This window comes from Ailuropoda melanoleuca, chromosome 16, assembly GCF_002007445.2.
Source record: "Ailuropoda melanoleuca isolate Jingjing chromosome 16, ASM200744v2, whole genome shotgun sequence".
NCBI lineage: Eukaryota > Metazoa > Chordata > Mammalia > Carnivora > Ursidae > Ailuropoda > Ailuropoda melanoleuca.
The window spans coordinates 54201873-54214046 of NC_048233.1; the positions used below are offsets into that span (position 1 = coordinate 54201873).

General features: G+C 38.9%; 1 long non-coding RNA gene across 2 annotated transcripts in view; it reads right to left on the reverse strand.

Annotated features, from left to right (window-relative positions):
* Positions 1-3381: 3381 nt before the first annotated feature.
* LOC117796753 overlaps positions 3382-12174 on the reverse strand; it is an 88363-nt gene continuing 79570 nt past the window's right edge. For both annotated transcript variants that reach the window (XR_004621411.1, XR_004621412.1), the window contains 2 exons: positions 6698-6921; positions 3382-4881 (listed from right to left, as the gene is read on the reverse strand). This is a non-coding gene — a long non-coding RNA (uncharacterized LOC117796753). The remainder of the gene's footprint in view (positions 4882-6697; positions 6922-12174) is intronic.

Genomic DNA, 12174 nt, shown 5'->3' on the forward strand with positions numbered 1-12174 from the left:
GATTTTTTTACTATATATATTTTAGATATTTTCTTAGCGGTAGCTCTAGGGCTTACCACATACATCTAAACTTATCAGACTCTGGATTTATGCTAAATTAATTCCAGTGAGATATAGAAACATTATACCTTTATAGCCCTATTCCCTCTTACCCTTTTCACGCCATTATTTTTATATATATTGTGCCTATATATGTTGCAAACTCAACAATACATTGCTATAATTATCACTTTATTTAAGTATGATGCCTTTCAGTAAAGCTAAGAGAAGAGAGAGCAAGCATTATTTGTAACATTTGTTATATTACTCTTCTTACTATCACTTCTGGTTCTATTCATTTATTTCTGCAGATCTGAATATATATAGCTCTACTCCCATCCACCTCCTTTGTGTTATCATACCTTGAAGGATGGAGTTTTAAAAATCATTTGAACGCATTTATAATGGTTGCTTTGAAGTCTGTTAAAGTTCACATGTGGGCATTCTCAGAGGTTTCTGTTGCCTGCTTTTTTCCCCTAGGTATGAGCCACTTTCCTGTTTCTTTGTATGCCCTGTAATTTTTTGTTGACAATTGTACATTTTAGAGAATATATTGTAACAACTCTGGATATTGATCCCCACCCAACACCCACCTTGCCCCTCCCTCACTCCCACCCCCACCCCCTGACTCTGAAGCTTGCCATTGCTGTTTGCTAGCTTATTAGTTTAATGACAGGCTAGACTATTCTAGCTTAGTCTATTTCCCTCACAATGTGAGACCTCCCTTGCTCCTGTCAGGATACAGTCTTGCATGTGTTTCCTTTGAGCTGTCCTTGACTGCCATTTTCCCTGATCATGGGCAGCTGTTAGGCTCCAAATGCCAGCTGATTCTTAATTGTTTTTGACAATTCTCTGGGTCATAAATTTCTGCACAGTCTGATTCAATTAAATTTGGGCTCTTTTGGAAGGGTTGTTTTGAAGCCACTGTTTGGGGTTGACTTGGACCCCTCAAGGCCTTGTTTCAGATGCCTCTTTCCCTGGTTCTCCCTGGCAAATAGTTGGCCTGTGGTTTAGCTTACCATTTTCATGGAACTGTGGGCCTCTTAATTGTTTACCACCCAAGTCTACATTTTTTCCAATTTCCTTGAGGCTTGAATTTCCTTTAAGGAGAACTTTGGAGCTCTCTGTTCTCAAGGCCTGGCTATATCCCTGGGCAGAATCTATGAGCCATGATTCAGGAGATGGGGGTAGGGACACTGGCCTGGTTCTCTCTAAATGGCACTCTTGCTTTAGGAGAATTGTTCAACTCAAGCATCCCAGAAGTAGAAGTTCCCACAAATGCTGTTTTAAGTAGAATGTAGTGGATTTTGGCTGCTCAGAACATCTGAACACAATTCCTTGAATTATGGAATCATCCATTTCTGGAGTCTTGGTAAGAAGCAAAGCCCCCACTGCTCACTTACAGTAGCTGAAAGCTAGAGCCTGGGCATGTGACTTAGTCTTATTTAATAGGATGCCATGGAGAATTTGATTCTGGAGTGAATGGCACACAGAAGAAAAGACAGTTGAGAATTTATTTCACTGCTTGGGGCATTATGGGTCCAGCTCTGGCGCTCAATCTCCAATGGAAGCTGCTGTGGTCCCTGAAGTAGGTGGCTCCAATGATGCTACCTTAGTCGGTGTTTGGCCCTCTGCTTGGTCTTTGGCCATTTTACTGAGGTTCATCTTTTATCCTGCCCTTAGATTTTGTGATCTCCATCACATTTTTTCCTATTCATTCCCTCTCAGTTCCAGTTAACCAAAGACAGGATCTGTGGTTTACAACGTAGAACGAAGATGAATACAACAGAGACTGTGAATGTCCCTCAAGGAAAACCATTTCCAATGGTTACAAGTTGGGTGTATTTCCTTTCACAGTTCTAGTTTGAAACTGAAATGCTATTGATGGAAGGACTACACAGTAAAAGTGTATTGCAGCCGGAGAGAACTGTCCTTCTTGCTTAGACACAGGAGATGCTGAGAAATGAAAGAAAAAGAGGCAGCTCGGATGGAAGAGAGGAGCGACACCTCCAGCACTGGACAATCCCTTAATTTAACCTTTGCTCTTTTCTAGCATAAATAATATACATTCTGCTCAGAGAAGTCTCTTTTAGTACCATCAGTTACTATTTCAAAACATGAAAAAAAAAGGTGCAGGAAATGATTGAAGAATGACTTTTTCCTGCTCTAAATATATATGCTTGCAAAAAGCAAATATGCAAGAAAATATTGTCATGGTGGTTTTTGCAAGCCATTTACCTACAGTAGTAACTCCTAAATGGTGTTAAAATATTCAAGAAAGGGTGCAAATTCAACGCTCTAGCTGAACATCAAGAGTGCTTATGTGCTCCAAGCCCAACCCCCCGTATGAAAAGTAAATAAATATCACTGAGAACCCAGGACACTTGACAGTTTTGAACATAAAACAGAATCCCACAGCATAGCCAGAAACCAAGTCCTTTACAGGCAAATTCCTTTCAACAAAAAGCCTGGGCCTGATTAAAATGTTTCCCAAGTTCAAAGACAGGTGAGATAGATGGGGCTGCACACTGTAGATATGGACAACTTATCAGAACCGTTACCATTTTGTCTGGAAGCATTAGGGCAAATATGGAAAAACTCAACCTCATCTCTCACAATGATGTGCTATATTTATCTGGTAGGCAAATGTTCTTTGGATTAAAGTTGCTTCACAACCAGAAGATTTATCTTAAATGCCATTTCAGAGAAGGCAATTTTTAACTTCCCCAATGTTTCAGATAAAGAAAAGTGATTTCCAATTCTTGTAAAGTACATTTTAACTTCTTGACATGTCTTCACCTCTATGACATCATTCCAGCCTCAAAATAATGAGTGAGGTAGTCAGGGATGGGGAGGGGGAGCTAATGTATTTATTGAGTGCCTACAACATCCTAGGTAACATATATTTTCTGATTTCATCCTCACTGCAGCTTTTATTTAATATCTTTAATTTGTATATGAAGACCGAGAGAGGTTAAGTGGCTGTTCTAGTTCAATCAGATCTGGTCTAGATCTTAGGTCACCTGTCTTCCAGGTCTATGAAACTTTCCTCAGACTGTTGTGACACTTCCTGGTCTACCTAACAGCACAAAACTAAAGTCTTGTGCTCAAGAGCAGAGACCAAGCCCCACATCTTCCTGTGTTCCCATTGGAAGAATGACTTTGCCTCTGAATGGGTCTCTATGGAAAACAGAGTCCATCAACAGAATAGGCAACTAGACTAAGAAATCAAAGGGACAGAGTCTGAATGACAATGATAATGGAAGACATTACATGGAGGCTACTGCCACTCCCACTAAAGGAGGTGTGAGAAGACCAAGTCCAATCAGGCCCCTGGGCTTTTGTTAGTATCCCCTAAATGGGAGAGACTCCAAAATCACATTTACAAATGCCCCTGCTTAGTGACCTTGGGCAAGTTACTTAGCCTTTCTAGGCGTCAATTTCCTTGTCTACAAAATCTTCTTCAGATGATCTCATTAATTTGCAGTCTGAAGTATAGGAGGACCTGAAAGGGTTAGGAAGCCTGGAAATTAAGAAGTATGGGTGGGCACAAGAGCTGACAAGAATGTGAAATCTCTGAAGATCTCTCACCTCTCTGCTTGGAGCTTGTTTCTTGCCATATAATATTTCTTTTCCTCTCTATTCGAGGCGTCCATCCTGTTCCTTTCTCACTAACTCCAGGTATGAATTATGGACGTACACCCTAACCCACTAAGACATCTGCTGGGAAGACTCCAGATATTGGAACACCTAGGGAGTTTAGGGAATGATAGAAAAATTTTTTGTCTATGTGAGCTTGAGGTGCAAACCTTCCCAATGATATCTGGGTTTTATCAGGGTACTTTCAGTGAACAGTAAGACTAGAATTAAATGAATTTTTCTCCCTTCTTTTGCTCCCTTCTCTTGTTCCTTGCCCCTGCCTCACTGTTTCCTCAAGGTAAAACTAACAATTTGGCCCTCTGTTGTGATTCCTATGTGAGAAAACCAGAGATATAATGAGATGCAGACTTTAAATATCATATTTAATTTTTAGTCCAAGGTCACTGGATAGTGCCTTGGACTGAGAAAAGAGTTCCCCAAAGGTTTGATACAAGTAGAAAATTAACTATGGACACACACACATGCACACACATATGTATATGTCTCCATAGTATACGAGAACCCAGAAAGCCCCTCTCCACCAAACAACTTGATCCACGTTGATAAATCATTACACACATATCCTATGTTGCTACAAAGTATCTAAACATACAGATTCATTCCAGCTCTGGGACTAGACTTCTCTCTGACCCTGGGCAATCATATCACCTTTCCAGGTGTCAATTTCCTTATCCACAAAATGAAGATCTTGAAATAATTTATTTCTGAAATAGTTGGCAGTTCCTCAAATCTGAAAATCACTTCTTCTCTGTTACTCAAGCCCATATTATTTCCGAATGAAAAATCAATGTCTGCTCTTTTCCCCACTACTAAATAAATGATCTTTACATCCATTAAGTGAAAGAAGTGCAGAAAATACATAAATTTGAGACTGTGGGTTTTTTTTTAACTATCCAAAAGATTCTTGAGTTATATTCATCTAAATCCACAAGTGGTAGGAACAATTCAGAAATAAATATGTATTTTTGTGTAAAACAAATACCTTTACCTTAGAGGTTTATTCTCTGAAGGTTTCTCAGGTCATAGGATCTGAGATTGAACTAAGTCTACGTTCCAGAACAATTCTTTACATGGAAGCTTCAATTCCAGGCAATCAAGGTTTGAACTCAGTCTTCTATATTCAGATCTGTTACAGAAGAACAGCTCCCAGGGAGTGTAGCACTTAGGCTGTCAGATTTGATTCTGAAAAAAAAAGCACAAAGTCATTGTCCACTGTGAAGTGTGCCCTCGAAAAAAAATATGTCTCTATCCCTCTTGTCCTTATTTAACTCTTACTTTATATATAATTCTACATCATAAGCATCTTGTGTTTGGTTGTGTCTCTATATTTATAACAATCCTATTTAACGCCCAAGGAAGGAACTTCAGTGACCCTTTCAATAATACAAATACGTTGTGGGCTTTGAGTCTCCTTTTTGCTTTACAGGAAGTCACCAGTGATAAATTGCAGGAGAGGACTTAAAAGAGTTTCTCCTCTAATCCCCCCCCGGTCCAGCTGTGCATTTTTCACATGAGAAGAGTGAGAAATCTCTCCTTATCCTAAAAAAATGCACTCATTCATGGTAAAATCTCAGGGGCATTAGAAACTGTTCATTTTTCTACTCTAAATATTTCCAGTACTTGAATCATCTTCACTTCAGTGTACTAAGCAAATTCCACACTACTTGGATAAGCATACATTACCAAGGGAACTACCTAGAAAACTCTGACTTGTTTCAATGTATAAACTCTGATATTAAAAAGTCATTAAAGGCCGCCTGGGTGGCTCAGTCGGTTAAGCGGCTGCCTTCTACTCAGGTCATGATCCCAGGGTCCTGGGATCGAGTCCCGCATCAGGCTCCCTGCTCAGTGGGGAGTCTGCTTCTTCCTCTGCTCCTCCCCCTGCCTGTGCTCTCTTTCTCTCTCTCTCTCTCTCTCTCTCTCTCAAATAAAATCTTTTTTAAAAAGTTTTTAAAAAGTCATTAAAACGTCAATATTCTAAACAAATTCCACACTACTTGGATAAGTATATACTTAAAATGGAAGTACCTAGAAATCTGGTACTTGTTTCAACGTATAAACTCTGATATTAAAAAATCATTGAAAAGGCATATGGCCTTATCATTACATATTGTTTACTGTTGATAAAAGTACAGATACATTGTACTTTTATCAACAAGTACAGAAAAGACAGAAACATTGCTTATTCTTATTACCCTATAATGACAACACAAAGTTCAAAGAAATGAACTTTAATAGAATGTGTATTTGTTGTGCAGATTAAGAATCAAACTCTGAGAACCACAGGAATTGGAAAATCTGGTTCAAGCATTTGTTTTACGACCAATGCACTAGCTGCCATTCATCAAATCACCCAGTCCCTCTGGGACACTGTTCCCTCATCCATAAACGGAAGGGAATTTGGGAATTCTAAGTACCCTTTAATTCAGACACACTAGGATTCTCATCTCATCCATTGGCCTATTCACATGACAAACGAGGTCTTCTGGACAGTTTTAAAAGCAGAAGGAAGTAAATTGAAAGATTCTAACAGAAGAGAAATAATAAAACTATACACAGGACACTACAAAATGATATCAAAAGAGACCGAGGCAATTTACTCACTTTGCAAAAATAGCAAGAGAAGGAGGGAAGTGAAATGCCATGGGGGGATGGCGGTGGCTGTTTAAGCAATGGGACTCTGAGTGGAGGGTGGGCAATGTTCTGGGACAAATGACATTAGAGAGGGAAGTGTTCAAAACACAGAAGCTTTAAAGATGGTGATGTGAGGACGTGGAATCAGTGAGCCAAATGTGCAAAACTATATGCTACTGAAGAGGACGTGTTTGTATTTATAGAAAAACGCATGTCAAAGCCTCTCTCCTCCCCCTTCCCCAACGAGCCCAGCTTGGAGAGCCCGGTACTCTCTGTTACCAAAGGACAGTTCTTGAGATCAGAGGTATCTTAATTAAGTCCCAGCAACTTTATCATGAAGTCTCTCTAGCCTTGAAAAACTCACCTGGATTCAGGAGCTCATTTCTCAGGAGGCTGGTCAATGGGTCGAAGTGGAATAATCCAGAAGTTAAGATGTTTAAAGACCCGCATAACTCTGGTGGCTTTTTAAAAGCAGAAACTCTGAGCTCTGGTGGGATGTTCTCTGAAAGGCAACTTTTCACTGCCTTCCTTGGCTTGCCAGATTGCCTTGTAACTTCCAAACAAGGTTTAATAGCTGAATCCCAACTCCTGTTAATGCAGATGATTTCAATAGTGATGTTATGGAATGGATCAAGCATAGGAAATGTTCTAACATGCGGGTATTTGGATGGAGTTTTAATTCACATTTGACAGTGGGGAACCCTATATTCCCAATTAATCCCAATTTTCATTCTAGGTTTTCTCCAAATCACTCATTTCCACCACATGCAACTTCTAAAATGAAGACCTACAGAAATTTTCCGCTAGGATGTATTAGAAAGAAAAATGACATCATGAGGATTTAAATATGGAGAAGACATTTTAAAGCTTTCTGCTATTAGACTAACCCACTATCATCATCAGTTACAGTGCTGATAACTGTAGCATGGTCTAGAGGATGAGAAATAGATGCCTTTGTTCCAATTCTACCTGTTAGCTCACTGAGCAATTTCTTACAAGTTGAGCTCATGTCAGTCCCTATTTTTAAAGTTTGATTATTGAAAGAATTAGTTCATTTCTAACTTCACAGAAGACATATATGGAATACAGAAATGCTTAAAAAGTGTATTGAAAATATGAAATATTATTTTATTTTAAAAATTACTGCAGGGGGCGCCTGGGTGGCACAGCAGTTAAGCATCTGCCTTCGGCTCAGGGCGTGATCCCGGCGTTATGGGATCGAGCCCCACATCAGGCTCCTCTGCTATGAGCCTGCTTCTTCCTCTCCCACTCCCCCTGCTTGTGTTCCCTCTCTCGCTGGCTGTCTCTATCTCTGTCGAATAAATAAATTTAAAAAATCTTAAAAATAAATAAATAAATAAATAAAAATTACTGCAGGAGGGGCACCTGGGTGGCTCAGTCAGTTAAGCATCTGCCTTTGGGGCAGGTCACGATCCAGGGTCCTGGGATCGAGTCCCGCATCAGGCTCCATGCTCGGCGGGGAGCCTGCTTCTCTCTCTCCCTCTGTACCTCTTCCCCTCACCCCCAGTTCATGCTCTCTCTTGCTATCTCTTGCTGTCTCTCTAACAAATAAATGAAATCTTTTTTTAAAAAAGTTACTGTAGTATAATGTATTTCAATCTGAAGAACTCACAAATCTTTACAATTAAAATCTCCCTTCTTGTCAGGAAGATGGAAACAAAGTATACTTCATTGTTTTAGGTGATGTAGCTAGGTATGGTTTGGTTTTATTCTTATTTAAGCAAGCTCTATCCATACTCTGGTTCAAAAATTCACAATCTATAGGAAACAAATTCCAGGAGACAGAGTAAGATCTATTTTAAAAGCAGGAAAAGACAAAGAGCAACTCTAAATCCTCCATAAAATCACACCATCTCAAGAGACTTATCCATCTCACAAATTTTCTGGGTAGTAATCAAAGGTAATCTTGTTCTCTAATAATTTCTACCTGTATCATGTAGTTGAAAAAAATGAAGACCGTGGAGTTGTAACAGTATAGCAATAGAGTTGCCTAGACCCATCCATACCTATTAGACCAGAGCAAATCTTTTTTTTAAGATTTTTAAACTTTATTTATTTATCAGACACAGAGAGAGAGAGCACAAGCAGGGGGAGCGGCAGGCAGAGGGAGATGCAGGCACCCTGCTGAGCAAGGAGCCCGATGCAGGACTCAATCCCAGGACCCTGAGATTGTGACATGAGCCGAAGGCAGATGCTTAACCATCTGAGCCACCCAGGTGTCCTGACCAGAGCAAGTCTTATTCAGTCACTTCCACAGGCAGCACATACCTCCAAAGGACCCATCTCACTTGCCCAAAACTTCCAATCCGGGATAAAAAGCCATTGTGTTCATGCAGGCCACAATCATTTATATAGAAAAATGTATCTAGGGATAAATCTTACTCAATCTTTCCAGACCTCTGGACATAAATAAAATGTTCCTTGCTTGGATTAATCTACCCCCTCTGTATAAAACGTGAGCCATTAAGATCCCTTCTACCACTGTATCTCAAGTCCGTGCCTAGCTCATGTTCCCTTTGATAGATAAAGGATAGTTCAATAAATAGGGACACAGTAAGACTATGGAGAGTAAACATTCTCTCTCGAAAATTATAGAATTGGACCAGACTCCCTGAAACTCTAGTGGGAAACAACTAATTTTCCGCCGTGCATGGTATGCTTATGTTCATTCACTCTTCCATTTAATAAATGTTTACTGAGAACCTACTATGTATTAGACTCTGTGTTAGGCTTCAGTAGTGCAACATTGACAAAGACAGTTCCCTCACTGAATGGAGTTCATGGTCCAGTTTGGCAACAATGTAAGTAGAGTCCGATTGCAATTCAGTGCGATACATGCTATGTTAGGTCAGGTGCAGGGTGTTGGAGTAGGAAGGAGGTCAAGTAAGGCCTTCTGGAAAACTCTTGCACGTTGAGTCTTGAAGGATAAGTAGTCATCATCTAAAAATGAGGGTGAAGAAGCTTGTTGGAGTCCTAAAAGTAGTTCAATATATACGCTCAGTGGTAAAGAAAAAGACAAGATTTCATTTTTTTCAGCTTCATTGAGATATAATTGACAAATTGTAACATAAAGTATATAATATGATGATTTGGTATATGTGTATCTCGTGAAAGGACTCCTACCATTGAGTTAATTATCATGCCCACCACCTCACATATTTACCTTTTCTTTTTTTCTTTTTTGGTGAGAATACAAGTTCTACTCTCTTAGCAAATTTCAATTACACAATACAACATTATCAACTACGGCCACCATATTATACAGTAGATCTTCAGACCTCAGTCATTCTATAACTGAAAGTTTGTACCCTTTTACAGGCTTCTCCCTATTTCCCCCATACCCTAGCCCCAGCAACCACCATTCTACTCTGTTTTTGCAGTTTCTACTACTTAAAAAAAATTCCACTTACATATAAGTATTTGTCTTTGTCTCTATAGCTTATTTCACTTGGCCTAAGGGCCTCCAGGTTTATCCATGTTATCACAAATAGCAGAGTTTTCCTTTTTTTTTTTTTTTGAAGGATGAATAATATTCAATTGTATGTATGTATGACATATGTATATATGTATCATCTATCATCTATCTATCTATCATCTATCTATCATCTGTCTATCTATCTATCATCTATCATATTTTCTTTACCCATTTTTCTTTCAGTGGACACTTAGGTTGTTTCCATGTCTTGTCTATTATATATAACATCACAGTGAACATGCAGATATCTCTTCAAGATAGTGTTTTTGTTTCCTTTAGATATATATACCCAGAAGAAGGATTCCTAGATCATACGGTAATTCTATTTTTAAGTTCTCAAGGGACCTCCATATTGTTTTCCACAGTGGCTGGGCCAGTTTACAACCCAACTCCATTTTAATAATGTGGTACATCACATTTATCAATTGGAATAATTGAACCATCCTTGCATCAGGAAAAAACCGCACTTGGTCATGGTGAATGATCATTTTAAGATACCGTTGAAATTGGTTTGCTAATATTTTATTGAGGATTTTTGCTTTTACGTTCATTAGGAATATTGGCCCATATTTTTCTTTCTTGTAGTGTCCTCATCTGGCTTTTGGTATGATGGCAGTGCTGGCCTTGTAAAATGAACTTGAAAGTGTTCCCTCTTCTATTTTGTTTAAAGAGTTTAGGAAGGATGGATATAAATTTTTCTTGAAATGTTTGGTAGAATTCACCAATGAAGCTATCTGGTCCTGGAGTTTTGTTTATTGGGGGGTCTTGATTACCATTTCAATCTCCTAATATGTAGGAGCCACTGTGGTCGCTGGCTTTCTCTCAGAGGACATTGCTCCATGGGAGGAGAGGAATTCAGGATGCTCTTGTGTTGACGTTTTGGTCCCTACTCTCTCCATTCTCGACATGGCCTCAACCCTTTAGGACAGTGTAGGAAATGTTAAGTGTGAGTCCGCTCTAAAGACAGTATATATATTTTATGAATGCCAGAATTTAGAATTATTAAAACCAGACAAGCACGTTTAGACAGCAAATTATAGTCATAATGGGTCACTTGACATGCACTCAGGAAGAGCTAGATCCTCGCCTGAACTTGATTGATAATACCTTGATTAAAGAATGACTACCCATTCTTTAGATGAGGTTTAAGGTCTTTTTCACTCCTAATGTTTTCGGATTTTCAAATATTATACTTTCAAGTACAAATAACTTTATTGCCTACAAGTTTCAGAAAAGTTCAAATGGTAGAAAAATCTTGTTTCGTTTAATTGAAAGTAAGCCAACTTGGTGTAGAGGTCTGCCTGAGATCTTTCTGCATGAACTTTAAGATTTCAAATTGCTCCATGGCACTGAAGATGTATTGGTGGGTACAGTGATATTCCTAGCCAAAAGTCAAAGTGGCTTCTACAGGAAACCTTTGTCCACTTCCTGGATCTACTCTCTATTTGTTTCCACCGTAGTATTCTCCTGTGGTTGCTGTGGGTCTAGCTGCAGAGTGCTCAAAACCTACATGCAGGTGTCCTAGATTCTCAGCAGAGAGCATCTGATCTGGGTGAACTTGACATGAATCTTACGTCACTGCACAAGGGTCAAAAGGCTTCTTATTATTTTTGTTTGTTTATTCATTTATTCTTTATTTTTTATTGAAATATAGTTGACCTACAATGTGACATTGTGTACATTGTGTTCAGGTGTTCAACATAGTAATTCAATGTCTCTATACCTTATGCTCTGCTCACCACAGATGTAGCTACCATCTGTCACCATACAATGCTATTATGCTATTATGATACCCCAGACTATACAATGCTATTATGATGCCCCAGACTATATTCCTTATGCTGTATCCTTTTTTCCTGTGAATTACTCATTCCATAACTAGAAGCCTGTATCTCCCACTCCCTATTGACGGGCTTTTAAAATCAATTTTTCTATTCTAGTCACAAATGTGTTTAAATTTGTTATAAAAGTGACCTCAGGGCTTGGGTGCTAATGTTTACTGAGCAGTTACTATGGGCCTTTCATCTTCCCAAGCACTTTACATATTAAGCCATTTGATTTAACATAACTCTATAATTGCTTTTATTATATTCCTATTATTTATCTAGGAAATGAAGAAAATAATTGGAGGATAGAGACATTAGGTAACTTGCCTGAAACTACACACCTAGCAAACCATAGAATCAGAATTCAAACCTAAATCACCTGATTTCACCAACTCCAAGCTAAACCACTATGCACATTGTCTCTCTAGGGTGAGTTACAACCATTCCCGTCTTCGGTCTCCTTATGCTGAAGATACTTCACATTTTGTAATGCAATTTCGTGTTTACAAAGGATTCTCA